The 25,356-nt window shown below is 37.1% G+C and overlaps 1 protein-coding gene across 2 annotated transcripts in view; it reads right to left on the bottom strand.

Annotated features, from left to right (window-relative positions):
• The window catches only part of LOC107045974 (collagen alpha-1(XXIII) chain), a 113,556-nt gene extending 90,114 nt beyond the window's left edge, over positions 1 to 23,442 (bottom strand). For both annotated transcript variants that reach the window (XM_015268418.1, XM_015268429.1), the window contains exon 1: positions 23,385 to 23,442. The gene's annotated coding sequence lies outside the window, so the exon portion shown is untranslated. The remainder of the gene's footprint in view (positions 1 to 23,384) is intronic.
• Between the last annotated feature and the right edge of the window lie 1,914 nt (positions 23,443 to 25,356).

The following is a 25,356-nucleotide window of genomic DNA, read 5'->3' as shown; positions in this document are numbered from 1 at the left end:
GAGTAATTCCAATCATTCTCCCTCCATTCGGGTACCATTGTCACTGAGAAACATATTAAAGCTTCTTCCTCTGATAAATCATTAAAATATTCCTGAGCGATTTCAACGTGCAGTACCTTTGTACTTGGGTAAGAATGTGTTGGAGGGTAAGTGCCTCGCTGTTCTCTGGGTGCATTGAATATTTCATTGAAATAGTGAAATACCTTATTATCCAGTGTAGTCGATAATAATACTCCCATTGTCTGTATTATGATTTTCTCTTTTAGTATATCCAGCCTGAGTGAATAAAAATTCGATGTTTGAGAAATTAGTCGTTTTTTAGAATATTCATCTATTTTCCATGAGACGTTGATGTATTCAAATTTGATGGAGAAACTATTCTGTACTAAAATACAAAGAGACATCGGAATTTCAATGAACACAGTTGAAATTAACCTGGCGTTTGTAGAGAGTCTCTAGATTCCTCGGTATATTGGCAGCAGAAATTGTTCTCACAATTGTATAAATATACAAGTGGTGTAGATACAGCTCCTACAAATTTGCTCACATCTCAGACGGATATTCCAGACAGATCTTTTCATGCTACAATATAGTAAGGAAGGTCCATTACAATTTACAGATAGTGCGCTCCTTCGCAGAATGGTAACACAATATACTTCGCATGTATTGTTTTTAGCCGTAACAATTGATGAACAGGCTTTATCAGCCCCAGAAACAAGGCGAATCCTGTCATAAACCGAAGCTGACGGATATGTCATGGTCGCTGCAAGTTTAATACAAAGGGGGGAAGATTCGGGTGCCAGAGGGAAGTTTCCGGAATAGTTTATATTGACGTACCTAGGTTGAGATTAACGCTTCGGCGTTGTCGTCTACCAAATAAGATGCCAGTACGTGCAAATTTGAAATCTCTGTCTACCCACAGTGCTAAGTACCGCGGGATGAGTGTATTTCATTGGAGTAGTCTGAACTGTCATTTTCTCACGTGAGAGGGGCTCTTCGAATTGAACTCGAACACGGGGAGAAGAAAAATAGTGGAGAATTTCCTCCTGGCGAATTCTGTGTGCAGGGATGGAATAAGTTCAGAGTTGAAAGTGACTGAGTGATCACGCTCTCAACATTGAATGAATCATTCATTAAGAGTTGTTTGTTCTTTACTAAGTTGAGATGGTGGAACGCAAGTTCCAGGGGAAATTCGTCAAGTTTGTTACATGGAAAAGTCTGCAGTGTTCATATTGCAGCAATTATTAACGTATTTTTCATAATCGTTTACTTGTACACGGAGAGAAAAGTTGAACAAAAATTAGCTATTAAATCGCGCGAATTTTACTATGCGAAAAGGTAATCGTGTAGAGAAATGCTAATTCAATGAAGAATATTTTTTTGGAGGATATCTTTTGGACGATTCGTTTTTAAAGGGTATTGAGTATTTATTACCAAATTACGGTGAATTAATTGAAAATTTAAAAAAAAGTTTTCCTGAATTTCCGTAATTTACATTGATCTTCATGAAATAGTTGAACTGAAATCTATTATTTTTATAGACTTTTTATGAAAATGCATAAGTGAAAAATAAGTGCAGAATTCTGCATTTTTTCTCACTTTTTTCCTAATTGAAATATGCGTTAAAAACTAGTTAATAAATGTTAATCAGTCAGCAGATATTGATTCCCATACCTCTACTTATTCTATTGCGGTATTTTCCATAGAAATTCCTCGACACACCTTTTCTAGGTTTTCAAACAATCTCAACACAATACATCTTTCAGAAGGAATAAAATCTATTGATTCCATCAATAATAGTGCCTTTCGTTCCTACACCGAAAAAAGTTTTTGTGACAATATCTCCTATAATTGTTATTAAACATTTAAAATGAACACTGGTGAATATAGAAATAAGAACTTACTGAAATTATTCTCTTTTGTATACCCTCTCGGATTTTTACCATGTTCCCTTTATCCCACCCCCCAACCCCCTGTAGCCCATTCGCCGAAGGACGAGGAAAAACCTCACTTGAGGGAAAAATCTGCCCAGGTACAGTCGTCTCTTTTAGGAGACTCCCGCTTGACAACGCAACTGTGAGACCGAGAGGGTCAGAAAATTTGGCGACGCAGCCGGGAAACGAATCCGGGTCCCCCGCGTGCCAATCCCACACTCCAACCACAGCCCGAGCGGCTGATCATTCCTCAATTGAGTGACTCAATGAGTTCCAGAATCAGATGATTTCCTGTTGATTTCTGTGATTTCTCGAATGATTTTTGTGATTTCTCAACCACCATTAGAAATCATGATTTCTTTTGATTTCTTGTGATTTCCATGATTTCTAGTAGATTTTAATGACTTCTTGATTTCAAGAAATCACTGGAGAAACCATTATCTCGGGACCAGAGTGGGGCATCTGTCGACAATGGCAGTTTTCTACATAACGTTACAATACGTAAGGATGTCAAAAACTTTATAGCATCACATTTCGGAATTGGGTGATTTCAAACGCACCGATACCATAACAAGAATTGTAGAGTTGAAACTGCAAAATTAATTTAGATTTTACACTTATCGATGATTTCTAATGATTTCGGAAATCACCTGATTTCTTTATGATTTCTGTTGATTTCCGATGATTTACTGAAATCTTTAGAAATCACTACCGAAAATGGAAACCACTTGATTTCCATTGATTTCTGGTGATTTCTTCCTTGATTTCCAATCAACTGGTCTAGTGATTTCCTAAGTGACCAGCCCCTTGACACAGCCACGGCCGTCGGTAATAAGAATTTACTATTTTTTTAAATAAAAAAAACTTATTATTAATCGAAGTAAAAAATTGCAAATTGACAATCTCTGATAAAAAGTTCTGAACACAGAACTAAAATTCAGGTACTTATAAATAATCTGATAAGCCACACCTTGCCAATGAGACGTAGCTAGCCGGAGGAAAGAGAGTGCAAAGTCGAGGGGACACCAAAATTTTCATAACTCCATGTGAGTTTATAACTCCTCCTCCTAGCCACGTGTCACTTTCGAGATGTGGTCCATTATGATCCGTAGGCTTTATCAGTTTCTATACGATTCCTTGAATTTTAGTGCTTAGTTCAGATCGTTCTCCCCTCAAATCCCTTAATCCATAACTTGTTCGTTTGAGTTTCTCACTTTTTTATGTTCCCGTGTGATTCTGGTGCTGTTCGCAATCGTCTGATTCAATACAACGATAACTATACTAAAGAACATACAATATTTCTGGTATGGTACCAGATATGTCTCAGTAATATAACACAGGCAAACAACGGAAACCCCTTGTCGAATAAAAAGTGAAAGCAGAACTCCGAATCCTTTTGCCAAGGGGAAAGAAAGGAAAAGAAAAACTTGACTGATTAAATATTGATCAAGGAACTTGCTCTCCGAAGGGAGTGAATTCTATCCCAGGAAATCAATGAAAAACATCCGATCCACTCCAATCCCTCTATAGAATTCCGCATGTGAAGTTCTCCTTGAAACAACTGACTGCAAAAGGACGTAATGCACTATGTATTTCCCGAATACGCTCCTGCCACTGTTACGTGATCGATGAAGAGGGAGTGAAGTCTGAGAAGGTAAAGCTGCGATACATTACATGGGTACGTGATTCCCGTTCAGTTGGCATGTGTTTTAACCCAGCTGATGCCGTGATGTTTCAACGATAGAGAAGGTAATATGGATGAAATTTTCAGGAGCCGATTTAGATGAGCCGATGGAAGGCGAGGGAGTTAGGATGTCTAGTACGTGCCAAGACCGTTGGCACCTTTGCGTGTTCTGGGCTTTGAGTTATGAATCAACGGCTCGTCAAGACCGACAAGTTAGTGACAGGCTAGTTATGAAAGAGGTTGGGGTGGCCTCCGCTACGGATAATAATTTTGTGAAATTAAATGGGCGGACTAAATGGCTGAATGGTTTCTAATCAAGTCAGTGTAGGGAAACAGACATTATTATGCTATAACTTTTGTCTGGATGAAGTTTGATGTAACCAGTGGCGTTTGCATGTAATTCGAGTGGAGTTGCGGCAATAGAATGGAATTTTGACATAACTAGTGCATTAGTGGGAATACATCGTAGTGGGATGAATTGTGATTGAGTTATTATTCAATACTGTTAAAAATTGCTCACTTGTAATACCACAAGAACTTCAAAATTATCGGGTATTTTCCGATAGGTTCGTTGCAAACAAACGAAGGAGTCAAGTTTTTCAGGTTAAAAAATCACGAGTGCGAAGCACAAGTGATTTTTCCCGAAAAACTTGACGACTTCGTTTGTATGCAGGGAGCTTTGAGGAAAATGCCCGATTAATTTTCAAGCTCGTGTGGTATTCGGGGGATTATTTTTCCAATCCAAATGTCGAGCAATATAATTGGACCATGAGACGAAACTCACAATTGAGAAACGAAAATTGTATAATTAACACTCATTTCGAATAAAAATCCTCGGATTACCACAATTGAATTCAATCTGTCAGTTTGACGAGGGGTTAATTCGACTGCATGATGTTTTGTTTTTTATATAGTAGTTACTATATAAACCAGAGAAAATTATCAAAAAATTATCAGTTGAAAATCCTGTAGCTTGTACCACGTGATGTCGAATGGGCCAATTATATTGCCCGATATTTGGGTTGGAAAAATAATCACTGAAATTTCCGGTAAACTTATTGGGAATTTTTATTAAGTGACAGTGATATCAAATTTTATGCAGTTTCACCACTGAAAATTCACATTTTGATGATGGAAAAATCAATGCAAACTCTAAATTGTTGTTGGATTATCCCTTAAAAATTAATAGGAATCAGGGAAATTCCGATAAATATATTCAGTTGATTAAAATTATAATGAATTAAAGTGACAGAGGGGTCACGCGAGTACCGTACTGCATCCGGCAGTAACTTCACATATAAAAAAATCCGTTATTATTATTTCTTTTATTAATTAATATTTCTATGAATAGCATATTTCAGGACGAGCGCCATGCGGTTTTTTACTCGCGTGGAGTTGGCGTCTGAGCCGACGACGAGGTTTTACGGACCGTTATCCCTTCTAATCGGGACGTTTCATTTATTAGAAGGTACATAATATAGCGGAAGTCGTTTGTAAAGGTTATAAATTAGATATAGGAAAAAATCTGGCCGTTATCTTTCTTGATTAGGATTTTTTTCTATAATAGTGGGAGTCGATTGTAAAGATTATAAAATTAGAGAGTCACTTTTTGAACTGTCACTCAGATTTCACCCTTCGTTGTTCAGGTGCCAGGTTATACCCGGGGTTGAGTCCGATTGCCTTGTCAATCTAACTTCAGCTACATATGATCGTGAATGAACTCCATTAACAATTATTAACCAATTATTATTCCAAATTATTTTACCTAAGAGAATCTTAAAAGTGGAGAAATTGAGAAATAATTAAGGATGCATTCAAGGTCATATGTAGCATAATCATCTCGCAATTTAACATAATTGTAATATTTGGAGATGGACTTGGATCACGTGCGAATGACTGGCCTGTAGAAATACGCTCCTAAAAAAATTCTTCTCCCAAGAAACTGATTCCTTGGCAAAAGTAATTTTTTTGTCTCAGAGTAGCGCCAAGATAACGTTTCCAGCTCGAGTCAATGCCTCCCTGAAGACGATGAACACTTTTTTCCACAGGTTCATGTCGAAATACGCGAAACCTGCCTAAATTCGAAGACGCAGGGGGCGCCCCATCTGTATGCCGTTACCGACCGAACCTCTTGAAATTTCATGATTTTTTTTCCACTACATGAAATTCAATGTTATTCGCCTGAAAATGACTACTAAACCATCCATAAAATTGAATTTGCAACAGTGGATTCAAATTACACAGAATCGACGCTAATATTGATATTTGGATACAGTGAGTGTGTAAGTATAATTCTCATTGTGATGATGAATGAATGTTCGCGGGGCTAGGGAATATGAACTTCAGCAGAGTCACATTTTGCGAGGAGAATAATACGATTATCTGCGGTGGAGGTGCGAGAAACTCACCGTAAAGTCAACTACAACTGAGCGTATGCTTTGAATACCCAAATTTTGTGACTTCTCTTCATCAAGCCAGCGTCACGAGCCTTTCTATAAATAGTATAATAGAGGAGCTCACGGGTAATCAGATACAGAGGTAAAAGAAGAAAATATATATTTCACATTGAAATGGGAAACCTAGAGCTAACAGCTTTAGTTTCCAGAATACAGTGAGTGCACAGTATTCTGGCGGGTACCTAATTGAAATTTTCTCCAACGTTAATTAACAGCAAATCCCAGACTGTCGCTTTTTGCCTGTCTTCAGGACAGGTCATGTGAAATTGTGAGGGAGAAAAAGTATCTCAATTTAAATGGATACTTTGCGAGAGAGAATTCATTTTTGAAGTTTATCATTGGCATGGAAACGACGTAAATTTAATCGGATGTTTCGGAAACGAATAGTTAATGGTGGGCACACTGAATTTAGTTACTATTGATTTATTGGGTAACAGAACAACGATTTAACGACGATGTAACAATAAAACTCATTTGTTTTTCCGAGTCTGATTACAATTGCAGCCAATAGAATGCTGAAATCCATCAATCAGAAGCCGAAAGCATCCATTGTTGTCATAATATTCTCGGTGGTCATTCCAAGAGATGAAATTTCGAAGGTAACAGTCTATCTGAGCAGCTTAACTCAAATTGTCATCAGTACAGTAGACTCTCCCTAGCTCTCCACTTTTGGGGGACAGAATTCCAAGAACGGAAAGCTAGAGGTTGCCTCTTCCCTACGCGTAAGAGGCGTGTCTTACGAGAGATCGTCATGCCCCATAAACCATCCTAACCTCTTCATTTCAGTTGGAAGTTAGTTAGTTAGTTAACAGCAATTGAGTTGATGATAATATCATTTCTCGATAACGAGAGGCTCAATGAAAAATTCGGGGTTGAGTCTGGCGTGAGAATAAACCTCGTTTTTTCGAACTTACATCATGCGACATCAATGTGTGTAGCATAAATTTTTATTCCAATCTGAAGCTCATTTTTTCCCACTGTCTCAACAAATAATTTCTATTTTCCTCTTTGCTCAGTGATGAAGATATCCGGGTATAAATGCCATAGTTTCAATGATTTATGTATTTAAACTCCCAAACTTTTCTGATGTTTTTGATGAAACGAGATTTTTTATGAAAAAACGAGTTTTTTGATGAACCGAGATCGTTCACTAGTTTTTTCAAACGTTTCTTCTTGGCTGGGAGCTGATTGTTATGATCATTTTGCCACTTGTGGAGATTTTCTTTATTTTTAATCCACTCTTGCACTGTTTTTTTTATGAACACCGAGCTCGTTGGCAATAACCTCAAAAGGAAATCCATCGTCCAATTCTTTCAATGCTTTCAATTGGATATGTAATTCGACTTCTATGATTTTTCTTTTTCTCTTCACCACACTCATGTTGAGGTTATGCCCTCACGTATATGCAAAACACACCGACCGGCAATACAGCACTTCCCCTCTAGAGTTCTCACCCATGCATGACGTCAACAACGCAGTGGGGGTCAATATTCCCCTCGCTGGGTGATGAGTGGAGAGCTAGAGACGTGGAGAGTTCCGGAGAGTCTACTGTATTAATTTTTCTATTTCGATGAATGGTACAGTGTTAAAAAATTTCGTCTAAATTTTTCGTGCCAAATTCCGGAATTTTTTACCGTGTTCAAGTTCCACTGAAATTTCATTAAATCTTGTCATTGAAAAAACAAATATTCCATTGATTTTCTGTTCAATTGATGTGGCAATCAATAAAATACTTCATTTTTCAGTGTAATCATTCTGGGAAAATTCAGAAATATCCGGAAAATTCGGAGAAAAATTGCAAATTTATGTCATTTTGTTTCTGACTATTCATGTTCCACTGAAAATTCAATCAAGTTGCGAAATTTCCATCTCACCCCCCCTAAAAACTCATGAATTTCCATGAATTCTACTTAAAACGTGAGATTTCATAATCATCTTTTTCCCTAAATCCGATTCAATGTTACTCTCATGAGATTTACTATACACTGAGAGAAAAATCTGAAGTTCGATTTACAATAAGAAAATAGTTGAGGCAGTTTTGGTAAACGATACGATTTTTTTTTTGTAGGTGGCACATAACATTATAGTAACTTCACAAGCGTAATTTTTGCGAATCAAAATGCAGTTAAACTAAGCAAAGTTCAAAAGTAACCACGACAAATCTATCGTGAGTAGAACTATAAAATAGTTGCAATGACTACATTCCATTGTAGTAATTACTTCTCCGGCCATAGTTACCGTAACCCATGAAAAATTGTTGAGGACTTTTTGACTATAATCCGATGGTGATGGAATATATTCAGAAGAATCATATTTTTCTCTCAGTGCAATATTTTCTAGCAAATTAAAAAAAATTTCTAACAGTGTATACCTACATCAAAACTCAATGACTGAGAATTGAGGGTATTATGGTGGCATCAGGGAGAAATTGCAAATAGCAGAGAATTGAATGGAAATTTTTTAATACATTATTGTCCTTTACGAACCGTGTGCCAAATTTCAGAAAATCCATGCACACAATAACAATGGAAATAATTTCTAAAGTCCTACTTATACACGCGGTTGAATAGGGCATCGATAATTTGAGCGTTTTCCCTACGTTATCCCTTGAGGAATAAAGTGGGAAAGATGCTAAACTTACAAATGCTTCTCTAAGGCTCTCCTACTCCTCTAGGCCATTTTACGGTTCACAGCAATTTCTACCACTCCAACCATTAATTAAAACGACAAATCTTTCTTTTGCCAATGTTTCGAGTGGTAAATCTCACTGCTGAGACAAAATCCATCTGTCAGTTCCAACAAGGTGCTCACTCAACCAGGAAATCTTTTATTTCCTGGTATTCCACAAGTAGTTTTTCTTTTATGAAAAATTACTTGTGGAATTATCAAAAATTATCATTTGAATATCGTGTTGACTATATAAAATAACAGTCGAATAATGGAATTCTATTAGCTGATATTTGGATGGGAAAAATTCTCCATGGAATTTCATGTTTTTTTGTACAGTACTACATTTCAAAACATCTCATTCAACTTTGAATTTCTGCTATAACTTCCATTGAGAGAATACCCAATAATATTCCAGTGTCAACGAAATTTTGGATAAACATCGCGTATGCAGTTGCTGCTTTCAGAGCAACAACAGTGAAATAGAAATTGCAGCAGTCTTCCAAATGTTATCACAACATTATTTTCAATCCATCGAAGTTGAATCGATATCCGCCCTGTCACACTAGTGCACTAGTAACCGTGGTGTCGCTTGAGTCCCACAAAATGCATTTCATTCGGTGACAACACTGATAACAATGCCAATTTATTTACGGTTATTCAGAGGTTGGTTAATTTAGGTTTCACATAACAACCAACGATACATGACACGATGAAAATAAATTATGCAAACATATGCGGAATGGGAGGTAGATGCGGGGGGCTAATCATATTCAGTGTTGATATGGTGGCATTAATATCTCTTCATTATCAAATAATGCATTGGTCATACATCGACAAGTGCGAAGGGGCTGTGAAATGTAATGATGATTTAAAGGGGCAAAATCAACTGGCTTTTGTGACTGATGGTGAAAGAACAATGATACCCTCAAGAGACTAGTTCCAGAGCTACACATATCGACATGGAATGGTTGGTGTGACTCCCAACCGGGTTGTTCACCAGAACAACTCCACTTCATAACTCCAGGGGCCACCTGTATCTGGCTCCCAGCGCGACCACGATAATTAATCTTTCCTGGAGCAACGTTTGTCACATGGAACAACGAACTCGTAATAAACACGGGATGGGAATTTATGGTGGAATGAACCGACAGGAACTGTATCACACCATCTCATTTTTCTCGCTCACGCGTGTGAGCTTCTTTTTACCCATATTCTCTCCTTTAAATATCTATATTTTCATTTCCTACATTTTAGATACCAACAGCATCATAGTACCGCAAACTCGACAAATTTGACATGTGAATTCTCAAACGTTGTGAGGAACTGCAATTTTTCAAACACAATGGACAGAGGAGAAGAGAGAGAGAAAGAATAAAATATGTGCAAAACCAGTCTCCAACGCTTGAACGGATAAATATTGAGGGGAAATACATTTTTGGGAGAAAATATGTCCCACCGAGAAGCAATGGGTAAAGGCGTATTATATCGTACGAAGCGAAATTTGAGGCAACAGAAACCAACGAAAAGTCATACAATGAAAAGAGACGATACATGCAACTTCTGTGCATATAAAATAACAAGGGAAATTCTCAACACGATGGCGCCTTCTGGAGGAAATATGAATGTCCTCTGCATTGCTTTATCGTGTCATTTTATTGCCCTTCTCCTTCTCATTCTGGTTTTTCATATTCTTCGCCCGGGGAAATGAAGCTGGACATCTCATGTACGAAATGTGCTCGTCGACTCGTTTATAGAACACGAGTGTATAATTATTGCATCCGAGTCCTCGCGCATATAATTATTATAATGACCATAGAACCAGTTGACGTTAGTGACTAGGGGGTGGAGTGGAGGATGGTAGAAGGCCCGGGGCGGAGGATGAACGTGAACTGCTGGTGTAGATAACTGGATTTGTCTGTCGTTGGTGTTCACCCGCGGAAAGCTACTGTTTCTCCCCGTTGCGCCATTGATCCCCAGGGTGCACCAGTCTAAGCCACTTTTGTGCAGATACCCACTGTGCGTAGACTTTGACGTGATTGGACCTAGTACAGACCGTTGTTGCAAATGCTCTTGCTCATTTATACTCAGTCTATTCATTTATGTACCTTTGTATGTATCTGCATACAACTCCCTACTCAACACTTTAACCATTTCTCTGTACTCGGTACTGCTCATACCCCTCCTAACCTCCCCAATGCATCGTCAACATTATAGAGGAAACAGAAGGGCCCTGTCGGCCTCCATAGACATGCTCTCATTCTCGCATGTACGCCTGTTATCATACGTACCATATGTATTGTTGTTACCTCGTACGTGTCTCTATTTCACACAGACCTAGTTCTCGACAAAAGAAGAAACGCAATGTGACACTTTGACGCTCAAGTCATTGGACAAAACTTATTTCATATCCACTGAATTTCATGATAATTTCTCGTATTAATTTCTATTTATAATTGTATGCAAAAGTTTACAACGTTGAAATTCACGGGGAAGTGACAACGTGAGTTTCCTTCACGTATGTAAACCCCGTGTCGACATACTTCCCGGTTTAACTACAATTTATTGTTAAAGTTACAGTTGCCTAGCCTCTCAACTTTTGTACGACGTATACGCGCATTTATTCGCGCACCATTACGCTTATCTCTCGGTTCTAAACAAGTTTCCATCTCTCCTCAATCAGAAGACTCCCCGAGGTGCTTGGTGGGATTGTTCATTTATAGCTGCTGGTTTATGGGAAAAATTGTTCTGAAGATTCGTTTGTAAATCGCTGAGGATTTGAGTTTACTCGTTGTAAAATTCATCGGGTCTCCGGTGCAGTGGCATTTGTAATTAATTGCATTGCATGCTGATGATGCTAAAGGGTTCGCAGATTCCAGGAGAATTTGCATAAGCACGTTTGTGTATCGAAAAACAGAACCAGAGAGGTCATGAATTCACCTGGGATGTGATTTAACAAGTATTCGGAGGCCATTGAATTTTGTTTTCTGATCTCAATATGTGTGTGATCATGTTTAGGGTTATATGCAATTTTCTCTAGGCAGTAAAATCGCGGTGCCAAAACGACACTTAATGTCGGCTGCAGCCGTGAGAAAAATGGGGGGAATGACAGATTGCAGGTTCCAGGTCAAGGGGAACGCATCAACGCGGTTTATGTGTATTGGAAAGGGTTGTTCTATAGAAAACAGTGCCAAGTCGAGCTCGACTGGAATAATGTCAGGAATCCTACTTGATCTGGGAAACGTTAATTGCACTGTTAGAAATTTTTAGAAATTTCATGGAAGATATTATAGTAAATCTCATGAGAGGGACATTGGATCGAATTTAAGAAAAAAATTGTTATGAAATTTCAAGTTTTAGGTAGAATTCACGGGAATTCATGAGTTTTCGGGGGGAGTGAGACGGAAATTTCACAATATGATTAAATTTTCAGTGGAACATGAATATTCAGAAACAAAATGACATGAATTTTCAATTTTTTTCTGAATTTTCCTAGGGCTGCGCACGAGACCCAGACAGGACTTCACTTTGAAGAGATCATCTCGCTCTAAAAGAACATGGAAATTTTTGGGACAGTCTCAGTCTCAAAAGGCATACTATCGTTTGCTCCGGTAATGCGCATCTGGTTAGTTTTTGATGCGCACGATGGGTATAATTTAATAGAATTGGGTTAATAAAAATTATTCCATGAATTTTATAATAATTACCAGGATAACTATAATTTTTATCATTTACATAGATATTATTTGTCTTTGTCTATATACATTTTGACAAATGTATAGACAATTTTTGGTTTCTTCGGCGAAAATTACCATACGGAAGGGTAAAATTTATTTTACATATGATAAATTTTATTATTTAACATCAATTTTTGTCGAATTTCCGGATATAAATCAGACGAAAAATTTCAATAATACACGTTTATCCTTTTGGAAGGATAATTTTTACCAAAAATTTTTCTCCGTGTGTAATTTACCCTATTTAATCTATTTTATGAATCTCATAGGGAAACGACTCAGAGAATGGTCCAATGGTCTGGGTATATTATGAACTTCTTATAGTATATGCAAATCGCTTGATCACTGCTTCCCTCAAGTAGAAGGATCAGAACGATTTGTCGTTTTAATTAATTGTTGGAGTGGTAGAAATTGCTGTGAACCGTAAAATGGCCTAGAGGAGTAAGAGAACCTTGAAGAAGCATTTGTAAGTTTAGCATCTTTCCCACTTTATTCCTCAAGGGATAACGTAGGGAAAACACTCAAATTATCGATGCCCTATTCAACCGCGTGTATAAGTAGGACTTTAGAAATTATTTCCATTGTTATTGTGTGCATGGATTTTCTGAAATTTGGCACACGGTTCGTAAAGGACAATAATGTATTAAAAAATTTCCATTCAATTCTCTGCTATTTGCAATTTCTCCCTGATGCCACCATAATACCCTCAATTCTCAGTCATTGAGTTTTGATGTAGGTATACACTGTTAGAAATTTTTTTTAATTTGCTAGAAAATATTACACTGAGAGAAAAATATGATTCTTCTGAATATATTCCATCACCATCGGATTATAGTCAAAAAGTCCTCAACAATTTTTCATGGGTTACGGTAACTATGGCCGGAGAAGTAATTACTACAATGGAATGTAGTCAGTGCAACTATTTTATAGTTCTACTCACGATAGATTTGTCGTGGTTACTTTTGAACTTTGGTTAGTTTAACTGAATTTTAATTTGCAAAAATTACGCTTGTGAAGTTACTATAATGTTATGTGCCGCATACAAAAAAAAAAATCGTGTCGTTCACCAAAATGCCTCAACTATTTTGTTATTGTAAATCGAACATCAGATTTTTCTCTCAGTGAAGAGTTAGAAGATTCACAAGCGTCATATGGCTAGAATCTTCAGAGCGAAATACTCGAAGAAATGTGCAATGCGGTCAAGAGGGTCACATGGGTAAGATTCGGGGAACCAAAGCGTTTAGAAGCGCCTTATGGATGCGATAGTAAGAATCAAATGACATGTACATAAGAAGGTCATGCGCGTCAGACGTGATCGTATGAGCGATTTCGAATAAAAAATTTGTGTTTTAGATTCATCAATGATTTATCATTATTTCTGAAATCACCTGATTTATGTATAATTTCTACTGATTTCTGATGATTTCCAGAAGTTATTACTCTGCGTGAAATTTCTTAAAATTTCATGGACAATATAGTAGTAATTTTCATAAGAGTGACATTGAACCCAATTTAGGAGAAAAATGGTTATTGCATTTCAAGTTTAAGTAGAATTCGAGGAAATTTATGAGTTGTCAGTAGGAGTGAGACGGAAATTTCATAACTTGATTGAATTTTCGATGGAATATCAATATTCATAAACAAAATGACATGAATTTTCTAAATTTCGCAAAATTTTCCTTATTGAAATTTCCGGTATGTCACACGGAAAATTCAGACGGGAATTTTTCCCATCCAAATTTCAGCCAATAAAATTCCACTATTCGACTGTTATTTTATATAGTCAACACGATATTCAACTGATAATTTTTGATAATTCCACTGGTAACTTTCCATGTTGTTACCTATATGGAAAACAAAAGATTTCCTGGTCGAGTGAGCCCCTCGGTGAAACTGACAGATGAATTTTGTCTCATAGTGAAATTCTCTTGGCCGAAATTTGGATGGAAACTTAATCGGGTATTTTCCTCAACTTTCTACGTACAAACGAACTCGTCAAGTTTTTCAGGAAAAATCTCTCGTGCTTCGCACTCGTGATTTTTTCCTTGAATTCCAATTGAGTGATCCAGTGATTTCCTAAGTGACCAGCCCCTTGGTTCTAATATTGTACAAAGGTCCACAAATTTTATGAGAATTTGCATGAACGCATATCGAAAGCGAAAAAGAGGACCGAATTTGATTGGATCTCGTTTAGATTGAGATCAGTATATGATCTCGATCTTTGAACTGCTGTTACATACCTGTTCAGGTTGAACAAATCGTGTACACAATGTGAAAGTTGAATACTGATACGTAAAAGCATTTGGTAAAATCCCCGTGAATAATGGGTGAGAGGGGTGGTGAGGATGATGGTGTAGTGCGCAAGCAAAACCGGAAGCTATTCGTGCCTGGAGGTCAATCCATTGTTCCAGAGTGGCCGGCAAACGTGCCTTGCCCGCGGCTCACCGCCTCAGAAAACGGATTCGCTTTAAATTCAATAGACGTCAGCATTCTTCGCCTGCTTTTCTTCGCTTGCTCACCTCCTCCCTTTCCTGTACGAAAAACCCTTTACTATATTTTTGAAATCCTCCGGAATCGTCCTCAGACATTTAGTCCATTATTAGGTTCGGTGACTGTTTCTACATTAATTTCTTGATTAGCAAACTTCAATGAGAGAGAAATTTAAAGAATTGAAAATGAAAAATTGGCGATGAAAGCGTTGTTAATTGAGTGATTGAATGACTTAGCCGCTGTGTTGTTCAGGCCGCAACTTTACCGAATTCATTCTACACTGCGCCCCGGGCGCGTTAAGGATATCCAGGTATCTTTTACAGTTTGGTACAGACCACACTGTATATCTAACCATTGTCAATCATCAAATTTGTCAATTAAATTGCGTGAGAAAAAATTGAAAAAAATCATGAATATTCAGCATAATTCAAATTCCATTTTGCGCAGAATTATTATTTAATAAAACATTTTCAATAGTTATTGTTGTAAATTCGAGTTTGATGAAATACTTTATTAACATTTTATTTTGTCAATTATACAGTGAGTTTAAGTGACTTGTGGTTAATTATTGCAATCCCGGTCCTTAGACTTTTTATTCTGTTGCTTTCGGGTCATTCGTCGTTGGCAGCCGTCCCGGAGCAAAGATTGACGCACCAAGGAGTATACTTGGGCCTTACAACCCCAGGGAAGAGTCAACATAAAATTAATTCGACTCTCGTGTCAATTATCCCGTACAAACCACCTCCGCCGCTCTTGTCACAAAGCGTCACAAATTACAGACTTCGTCCCCCCCTAATCGCGTGACGTTTTAATATTCGAATGCCTCATTAGCTCTTACCAAAGACATATACCCCTCCTCTGGAGGTAAAAATAGATTTTCCGTTCCGGCGGGCGCAAAGTTACATTTCCCTCCCGCTTCGCGGGAGGGAACTCTGACTTTGCGCCTACGCCGAGACGGAAAATCGCGTTCTAACCACGGGAAGTAAAATAAGAGACCCTCAGCCGCGTGCTTACCAACTTCGCCTTCGGCTTGGCTGGTAATTGCACTGGCGGCTGAGGGACCTTTATTTTCCCTCCCTAGGTTAGAAGTATGCTATTATTGACGAAGAAATCTTTGCCATAATCCTTTTGTTTTCATGGATGCAGCAGAGACTTCGCGGATTGAAGCAAATCAGAAAATCCTCAAGACGAGAATGAATGGTTCTCGAAATAACTCGTTCAAGTTTGGTTCAATGGATGACTATGACGTTTATCGATCCTTAAATGTGGCAAATGTCATCTGTTTCTATTCCGAATGAGTTATGAGTTATTCTGAAAATTATTCGTTATTGTCTGAAGAATGAAAATCATTGTCGATTGACTCTTTTAAGTAGACGTTCAATGGCAAAATTGCTCGGAAGTTTTGGTGCCCAGAAATATGCGGGCGCTTGTGTCAGGAATTTTGTGCGAAAGTACATGCATATGTTCGTGGGGAGAGAAATTTGGGCAAAATCCACGATTAATCGCCAATTATGATCAATGGAAACACCGGATTCTATCTCTCATCGGATACAAACACGTTTAATGTTTGTTCATTGTGCGGCAACGTGGTGTTGTATCAACATTATTGATATTATACACATCATTCAATTCCAATTCTCGTGTTGCTATTCATCAAAGTTTGGAGGGAGAATAATACTTTGAATGATTTAGTGGTGGAGAGAAAAATAAGATGCTTGGAATGGAAAGTTCAACGATAATTAGTAATTCTAGTCATCTCCATGCGGTTAAAGATTTTCAAGTATCTTTCATAGTTTGGTACAGACCACACTATACACTGAGAGAAAAATCTGAAGTTCGATTTACAATAAGAATATAGTTGAGGCAGTGTTCGTGAACGATACGATTTTTTTTGTATGCGGCACATAACATTATAGCAACTTCACAAGCGTAATTTTTGCAAATCAAAATGCAGTTAAACTAACCAAAGTTCAAAAGTAACCACGACAAATCTATCGTGAGTAGAACTATAAAAAGTTGCACTGACTACATTCCATTGTAGTAATTACTTCTCCGGCCATAATTACCGTAACCCATGAAAAATTGTTGAGGACTTTTTGAATCTAATTCGATGGTGATGGAATATAGTCAGAAGAATCATATTTTTCTCTCAGTGTAGATTCAACCATTTTTAATTATTAAATTTGTCAATTGACTTGCGTAAGAAAAATTTGAAAAAAAATCATGAATATTCAGCGTTATTCAAATTACATTTTGCACGGAATTATAATTTTTTTAAACATTCTTTATTTATAAAAAAATAATTGAAATTGTTTAAACTTTCGGAGACCCTATTTTTTTGGCATGAAATAGATTTTTTGTAAAATTCTGAATATCAATAAATTTGTTACGATTCCGAACAAATGATATTTATGATGGAAAATCGATTGTTGATCAATTATTTATAGAAAATGCTCGTAATTTTCAAAAAATGCAATTTTCAAATTATTTCATGAATATTTCCCTAAAAGTTAACTTTCTAGTGTTTTGTCCGATTTTTAGGATGTTTTTTAACGGTTCAATATCCAGATTCAAACCTGCAGACTTGCGTGACTTTCATTCTTCAGACCTGCAAAGTTTAAGTAATAAAATCTTCGTAAAATGGCTGGATACTTAAACTCAAATGGAGTTCAAATGAAAGCATTTAACTGGCGAAAAAATAGCCAAAGTACTTGGATATCCTTAAAACCATTCTAAAATGAAGTTATATTCATACGGGCTATCTGTTCACGTAACTTATGGTGATGTTCCAAAAAAATATATTCCTGCACGCACGAACAAATTTAATAGAAAAACCTATCGAATTTATTGGAAAATTCTATTGAATTTCTATTAAACTTTCTATTAGTTTTTGGCTGATTCTATTGACATGTTCAATAGAAAACATTCACCAGAAAAAGTCAACTGAATTCGATTTTTCTATACGAGATCGGCTGCGCGTGCTACGTACGCGCCCTCTCTTTTCCTCACGTAGTGGCGCTTCGGTTTCAGTCTTACGCTTACGCTTATTCGAGATTTTCGCGATATTTCGAGATCGATTTCCTTTCTCATTTTTACGATAGGATAACTCTTTCTTTTCATATATTTTCTATAGAATTTGCTCGACTCAAATTTTCTAAGTTTTTTGCATTCTATTTTTCTTTTCTCCTCATCAAGAAAATCAAACGAAAAAACTTAGAAAATTCGAGTCGACGAAATTCTATAGAAAATATCTCAATAGAATAAGTTATGTAGAAAAATTGAATTCTAATGATTTTTTCTACTGAATATTTTCTATTGAACATTTCAAGAGAATCGGCCAAAAACTAATAGAACAGTTTAATAGAAATGAAATAGAATTTTCTAGCGAATTCGATAGGTTTTTCTATTAAATTTTTTCGTCCGTGTGCATAGTAAATTTTTGAAATATTCTCACCAACCCCTGATAATCTCAAGGTGCATCATTTGAAAATTACGAGCATTTTCTTTGCTTTTATTCTCCATAGACGGCACATTGTCTTTGAGGCTACATTTTGACAATAGATTGCAATGACAACATGAGAAAGTTAAAATAATTAGCAAAATGTCACACTCTATCATTTTCTATCTAGTTTGAGAGTAATTTCAAGCCCCAATATTGCTTCCACAGAGGAAGCAAACACGCTGTTCTCGGCAGTGGGAGAGTGTATTTACAAATAACCTTCCTAATGGTGCAGAGCAATCATCCCCTTGATTAGTTTGCGAGACATTAAGATCTAAATGCACCTCTGATATGCCTATTTAACCCAACATCCTACTGAATCCCGTTGAAATTCACTGACCAAGTTCATTCAAGGGGCCATTTAAATATGAGCTCAGACACAAGCTGCTATGTCAAATATCTTAGTTTCGTCATATCGTTGAAATTAAAAAATAAGAATAAGAACAAGAAGGCAATGGAGTAGATGAACAATTGAATCTTTATGCGATGTTCTTTGAATATTTCGTAATTTCACAGCAAAAACGACTGTCTGTATTCCACACAGCTTTCGTAGACATTTTTCAGATACTAAAAAACGTCTGAGTAAAATGAAAATTTGTCTGAATTTCAACAGGTGCCTAAACATTTGCCCTTTGTGGGGTTCATACCAGCTGCGTCCCCATCGCGAACCCTGGGTAATGCTAAGTGCTGGTCAAACTTGATACTTTAAAAATAAGTGCTTCACTACACGTTGAATTTATATGAACACCTCATAATTTGAATTTTTTTTACAGGTTTTTTTTACAGGTGCCCAACATCTTAATTTATGTTTGAAATTCAGACAAATTTTCATTTTGTTCAAACGTTTTTTAGTGCTGAAAAATATCTACAAAAGGCGTGTGAAATTCAGACATTTGTTTTGCTGTGTTATTTTTCATCACACTATCCGTCAAACCGCCGTAAAACCGCCGTTTACGGACATTGTGACGAAATAGTATATTGCGTCATTAGAACCCAGGTAGGAATTAAAAAATGGCCCAAGCTTGGTCTAAGGGCGACCCAACCTTGGCCAGTCACGGGCCAACACAGGCATCCAAGGCTGGTTGAGCACCGAAATGATAACGCTGGGCCATTCTTGGCCACCAAGACATCCAAAGCCGATATTTGCTCGTGAATGGGTCGCCAAGACTTAGCATGCCAATTCTAGGCCGACGCTTGGCTGGGATTCTGTTGATTATTTTTCTCACTCGAATTTCAGCCAATCAGAGCGCAGTATTTGAGGCTGTTAAACAGTTTTATTTCGGAAATTTCTAAAAAATTTCCGACGGAAATTCACTAGTAGCTTTTCAAATGTTTCTCATCTTTCAACGCATTTCACGTTTAATATTCTGTGTGACAGATAAACAAGAAAGTGGGTTGTAAATGTATGGCTGTGTAAATGTATCCGGATGCTGTTCACTGCACTCTGCTTGGCTGAAATCCGAGTGGAAAAATAATCCGTCAAATACCACTCGTGCTTCAAAATTAATGGGATATTTTCTTCAAGCTCCCTGCCTAGGAACGATTGTGTCAAATTTTGCAGGTTTAAAATTTTGTGTTAAATTTTTCTGCAAAATTTGACACAAACGTTCCTAGGCAACGAAGCTATCGGAAAATATCCGATAATTTTGAAGCACTAGTGGTATTACTACTATTTAAAAATGAGAAAAAATATAGTGTGACATCACAACCTAAGTCACGAAATTGACTTTTGTCACGAAGCGTCACAAACTGCGTAGCCCTCCCCCCTCAAGTGTGTGACATAATATTTGAATGCCACCGTTTGGAATTACAACCAAAATTTCGACACTGCAGTTTTGTCTGAACTACGAGGTCAACGCTTTTATTACATTTTTTATACTGTTTCAACTTCGGTTTTATTTGATAATAAATCCTGTAATAGCCCAAAGTTGGGTAGTTTCCATGTAATTGAATGGCCGGAATAAAACGATGATTCCATTACATAAAGCTTAACTCTGATAACTTTCAATATTGACAAGAGCAAAAACCCTTTCCCTTCAAAGTAAACAAACAAGAGGACTTGAAAAACGAGCCATATTGAAAGCTGCTGATAGAAGCTTCGGGCTACATGAACCTCCATAAATATTAATTCCGATTCAAAAGTCGTTTTAATCATTTTCGAATATCCTGCGAGAGTTTACCTCATTCCCTCCTTTTTTCTGGCTGTCTATTTTTCCCAATACTTCACCGATATCAGATACTTTGCGTTACCATCGAAGGTATGAGATTGGAAAAGAACGGGAAAAACTGCGAGAGATGTGAACTGGTGAAAGAGGGTAGGCACTATATTACGGATACTCATGGAGGGGAGATGGAGTGAGAGAGAACCGCGATTTCACTGGGTGACCGTAATGCTTTTACTCTGCGTGTACAGGCGATAAAAGCATTATGGAAATAAACTTTCAATTTGGGGGTAACACGTTGTGTGGGTATAATCGACGCAGGTATTTCCGCCCACTAAAATTACGAGAGGGGAAAAAAGGTAAAAACTATAATAAACAAGAAAAAAAAAAGGAAATATCAATTTTTGGGTATTCAGTTTTATATCCGTATACAATAACACAAAAAGGATGAACTGCCATATCGAGCTGTATAATATTGCAGGAAAAACATAACCCGGATTTCTGTAAGCTTCTTTTTTGTCATACCCAAAACGTGATGAAACGTGAAATTGATTCTGCACAATTGGGCCAATATTTTTGATGCAAAATACGAGGTGAAATAATCGAACGGTGTGGGAGAATTAGAGACGAATTAGGTCACTAGTGACAAGTCGAGGGTTTTAGATGAACGGGTGTAGAACATCACTGAGGATATGAGCAGTCGAACTTCCCCCGAAAGGTGACGACGTAAACTGAGTTGAGTTAGGTTTCCCGTGGTGTACCACGTTTTAGAGTGGTTGGAATGGTCTCGTACGACTTCGAAGCACATAACTATCTTGTATGTGCATTGAGTCTGTGAATATCCTATTATCGACTAGCACTTTACAGCTGAATATCTCCGACACTCTCCGCTCGACGACCATCGCCTGAAACTGAGCTGATAACTCGAATAAAACGGTGGGAGTTTAGCAGCCGAAGCTAGTTGCTAAATCATTGGAGTGGTATTTCCAAATTCAACGCGATTTTCAGCATTTTAGCCGCAGTTGAATGAACTCGGCTGGGGGTAATTAGACCACATAGCTACGCACTGCACTCGGTGGATTATATCAATCATTTTTTCGAGATTCGTGATCATTTTCAACACAGACTAATTTACAATTTTCATTTTATCTCCATTTTCAGACATGTATTATGAGAGTAAATGAGATTTAATGTGGAGTATCAAGAGAATCACATAACGTATTCTTCGATGAAATAGTAATACTCGTGGCTGAATAATATTCATCGAGAAAATGCAGGCAAAATAATACAACAATAGCCACTAAATGAAACTGTTTCAATATTTTGAATATTTTATGATAATGTAGGTCACGTAAAACTCCAGTTTGCCATAAAGTCATCAAATAATTATCTATGTGTTTGCTGCACCTTTGAATTGATGCATTTTTGTATAGGAACGAGAGGGAGAAACCTCGCAGATTTTATTGCAAAATTCATCCTGATGATGAGCAGAAAAACTTGAGAAAAATTTTCTATAATTTATTATCACAGGGGGTAACTATCTGAATTCCGATTGATAAAAATACTGTATTCGACATTTTTGCGGGTTACAGCCATATTTATATTGGAACTTCATTTATTTTTATTGAAAAATTGCATTCAAGGTTGCCATGAAACTAAATGAAAATAACCAAAAATTATCTTAAGTAATAGGCTAGCTGCCTACCACCGATTGCACCCCTTGAGGTGGAAAATGACAAATTGTAGGCACAAAAAACAAATGATTGAAACTTTTTTTTCATCATGCTGTGACGAAAAGTGAACTTTTCGGCACGCTCTGCGTGCCTAAAAGTCCAATTTCCGCCACATTGTGATGAAAAATATTGTTCGTAATACGAAATATACTATTTCTCAATTTTAACCTGCGACTGAATACCATAATCGTGCTTGAATTGAATTGATTCATACAGCAAAATTCATGCCCTGAATTTTTCTCAATTTCTCATTTTTTAAATTTTTTCATTCGCAAATTCATCATTTATGGTCCATAAATAATCGATAAATAATGAATTTTTAAATAAAAAAATTAAAAAATTAAAAATTGGGAAAAAATTTTAAGAACGAAATTTGAAAAAAAAATTTTATGAATAGAACGAATCCGAGTCCCAGTCAATTTTTTAAATATGTTCCGTAAAAATAGTCACGTTGAGTAAAAAAATTAAAAAATGCGTGGACACCACGCACGATGTAAGCTAATTGGCACTATGCTCAATTGAAAAAACGCAAAATTACCGTCGGAAATACTTATTGAAAACCCTAAAAAAAATTGACTAGCGCTGAAACGTAAAAATTTGTCAAAAACTCACAAAACTCAAAAATTAACGTTGTGGGCGTAATAAAATTTGAAAACAAAATTTTTAGGCCCGTTGAATGATAAGAAAGCCATTTAAATTTTTGAAGGTACAAAACCATACCAATACTTGGCGAAAACACCCATTTATGATCGTAAATTGGCTGGATGAAGTTGTTCAATAATGACAAAGAAATTTTCCTCTATGAGACGATCAAATTATCGTAATAATCTTAATCATGTTATTAAACAGTGAAACGAATATTTACTAATTAGACATAACTCCCCCGAGTGATGTCCACAAGCCGATCAAATACATTTAACTATCGCACATTTGACCAGATGAAAGGCTCGTTAATGTCATTAGCTTCACAAAAGACAAATATCATGTTGTGTACAATGAATTTTTCAAGTGCAAATACTCACGTGTTTAGTGGCCGTATAACCAGTGAATTGCTGTAGCTTACTGCTGACCGTTCTCACACCACCAACACTGGGAGGTTTAACTGGATCCTCGGTATTATGCCAAAATCCAATGACACCAGTTATTATTAGAGCAACGAATGTGGTGATTGCAATGAGCAGTGACAGTGTGACGATTTTACTGCGTGGTGATATTACCATTGCCATTTTTGTCCGTGAATGGAATTTTTTTAAAATAATTTTTAGAATGAAACCGCCGAGGTATTATTATAATTTAATTCCATCAACGTAGAGAGGTATTCTTGTCATTTCTTGATATCCTCTCGCCCATTCTCAATGGTTCTTTTACCAATTTGTACTGTAAATTGCCGTTGAAAATGAATTCTTCCCTTTGTGTAAGTCTAGTCATTTGTCTACTTCGCCTCCTTTGTCGTTGTCAGATTGAAATACATCCGTGAAATCAGATCGTATCAATGAGTGTTGGTCTTCATTACTTCATGTACTCGTTCTTTGTGTTTTATTCGTGAATTTCAGGATATCATCTTTGTTTAATATATTTCGAGCTAGTATATGGCTCATCTGTGGAGTTCATTTTAATTAATTAAAGCGGGGCTCATTCCTCGCCCGAGGGATAAAACCAAACGACTGGTCGTACGTATTCTATTCGTTTAATGAAAACATCTCAAAGGCGGTGATAAACACATAAACAAAGATCGTACAAACAATAAACGAATAAGGAAGGAGGTGAAGGTTTGCAGGTGGAAGAATGCAATGGGGTATGGGTAGTGGAGCATCTCAATACAAATGCTGGTTTGTACCTTGAATTATTATTCTCGTAATTCAACCATGGTTATGCTAGCAATTTAGTCGCCCCAATGTTCCATGCCCGGGATGCAACGCCGATAAAGCAAACGATTAAATTTAAGTCCTCCTCTGTCTCATTCAAAATGCTCGTAAAATTTTCTCCGAGTTTTTTTTTACTGCCAATAAGAACAATCGAAAAAAGTTTCGTATACAATCGTCAAAATTAATCACTTCTCATGCCATAACTTTTCTTTTTCACAATCAACGTTTACTCGATTTCGCGAAATAGTCGAGGAAGACGAAAAAGTGGCTAATTGAAGGGAAAAACGGAAAATAATTAATTCTATTGTTTATTCGCGCACTTCTCTTGCACCCTCAGGTTTCTGAACCTCGAGTATTATATTCTACTGTCTCAGCGGGTCGCACTTCCGCTCCACAGTTGAGCATCAAGTTTGCAAACTGTCTTTAAATACCGTGAGATAAAATACTCCATAACCCCAGGATCATCCAAATCCCTTTCCTTTGTCTTTTATAATACTGGATCGGGCGAGCGCGCTGATCTTTCACCTCATATACTTGTGAGGAGTTTTCCTTTCTTCATTCAAATTATAGAAAATTCATTATTACTCAATGTTAGAACGAAATAGTGAAATGCATTACTTTTTATACGGGCGGGAATACATTAGAAAAATCAATGATATAGAGAAATAAAAAAACAGAGAATTGTAAAACGAATGATAAGAGAAAAATCATTCAATAATTTTGAATCTTTAATCAGCATTTTCCCTTTTCAAAGTAGCCCGATAAATATCAGTAATTATTGAAAAATAAGGGATGTGTTGTAAACTTATTTTCTAGGAAAGCGAATAATTCTCTCGAATTTGGCAACTGCGAAAAATTTCTAGAAAACTGAAGAATGTTGTAGATCTTTTTGATGAAAAAAAATAGTACATTACGCAACTAGTGCGGAAAGCAGGCGGTTACTCACGAGGGCGGCGCAGCCGCCCGAGTGATACCGCCTGCTGTCCGCACGTGTTGCGTATACTACCGAATATGATAAGTGCGTGAAGTCTGGGGGTGGAGGGGGGGGAAGAGAGTGGGGGGTGTGGGGGGCGAAGCCCCCCACGAGAAAAGGGGGTCCAGGGGGCGAAGCCCCCGGTGGGGGGGGGGG

Source organism: Diachasma alloeum, unplaced genomic scaffold, assembly GCF_001412515.2.
Source record: "Diachasma alloeum isolate Michigan unplaced genomic scaffold, Dall2.0 Dall_scaffold_00181, whole genome shotgun sequence".
Classification (NCBI taxonomy): domain Eukaryota; kingdom Metazoa; phylum Arthropoda; class Insecta; order Hymenoptera; family Braconidae; genus Diachasma; species Diachasma alloeum.
Note: the sequence above shows the minus strand (reverse complement) of the source record. Positions and strands in the feature narration are given on the sequence as shown.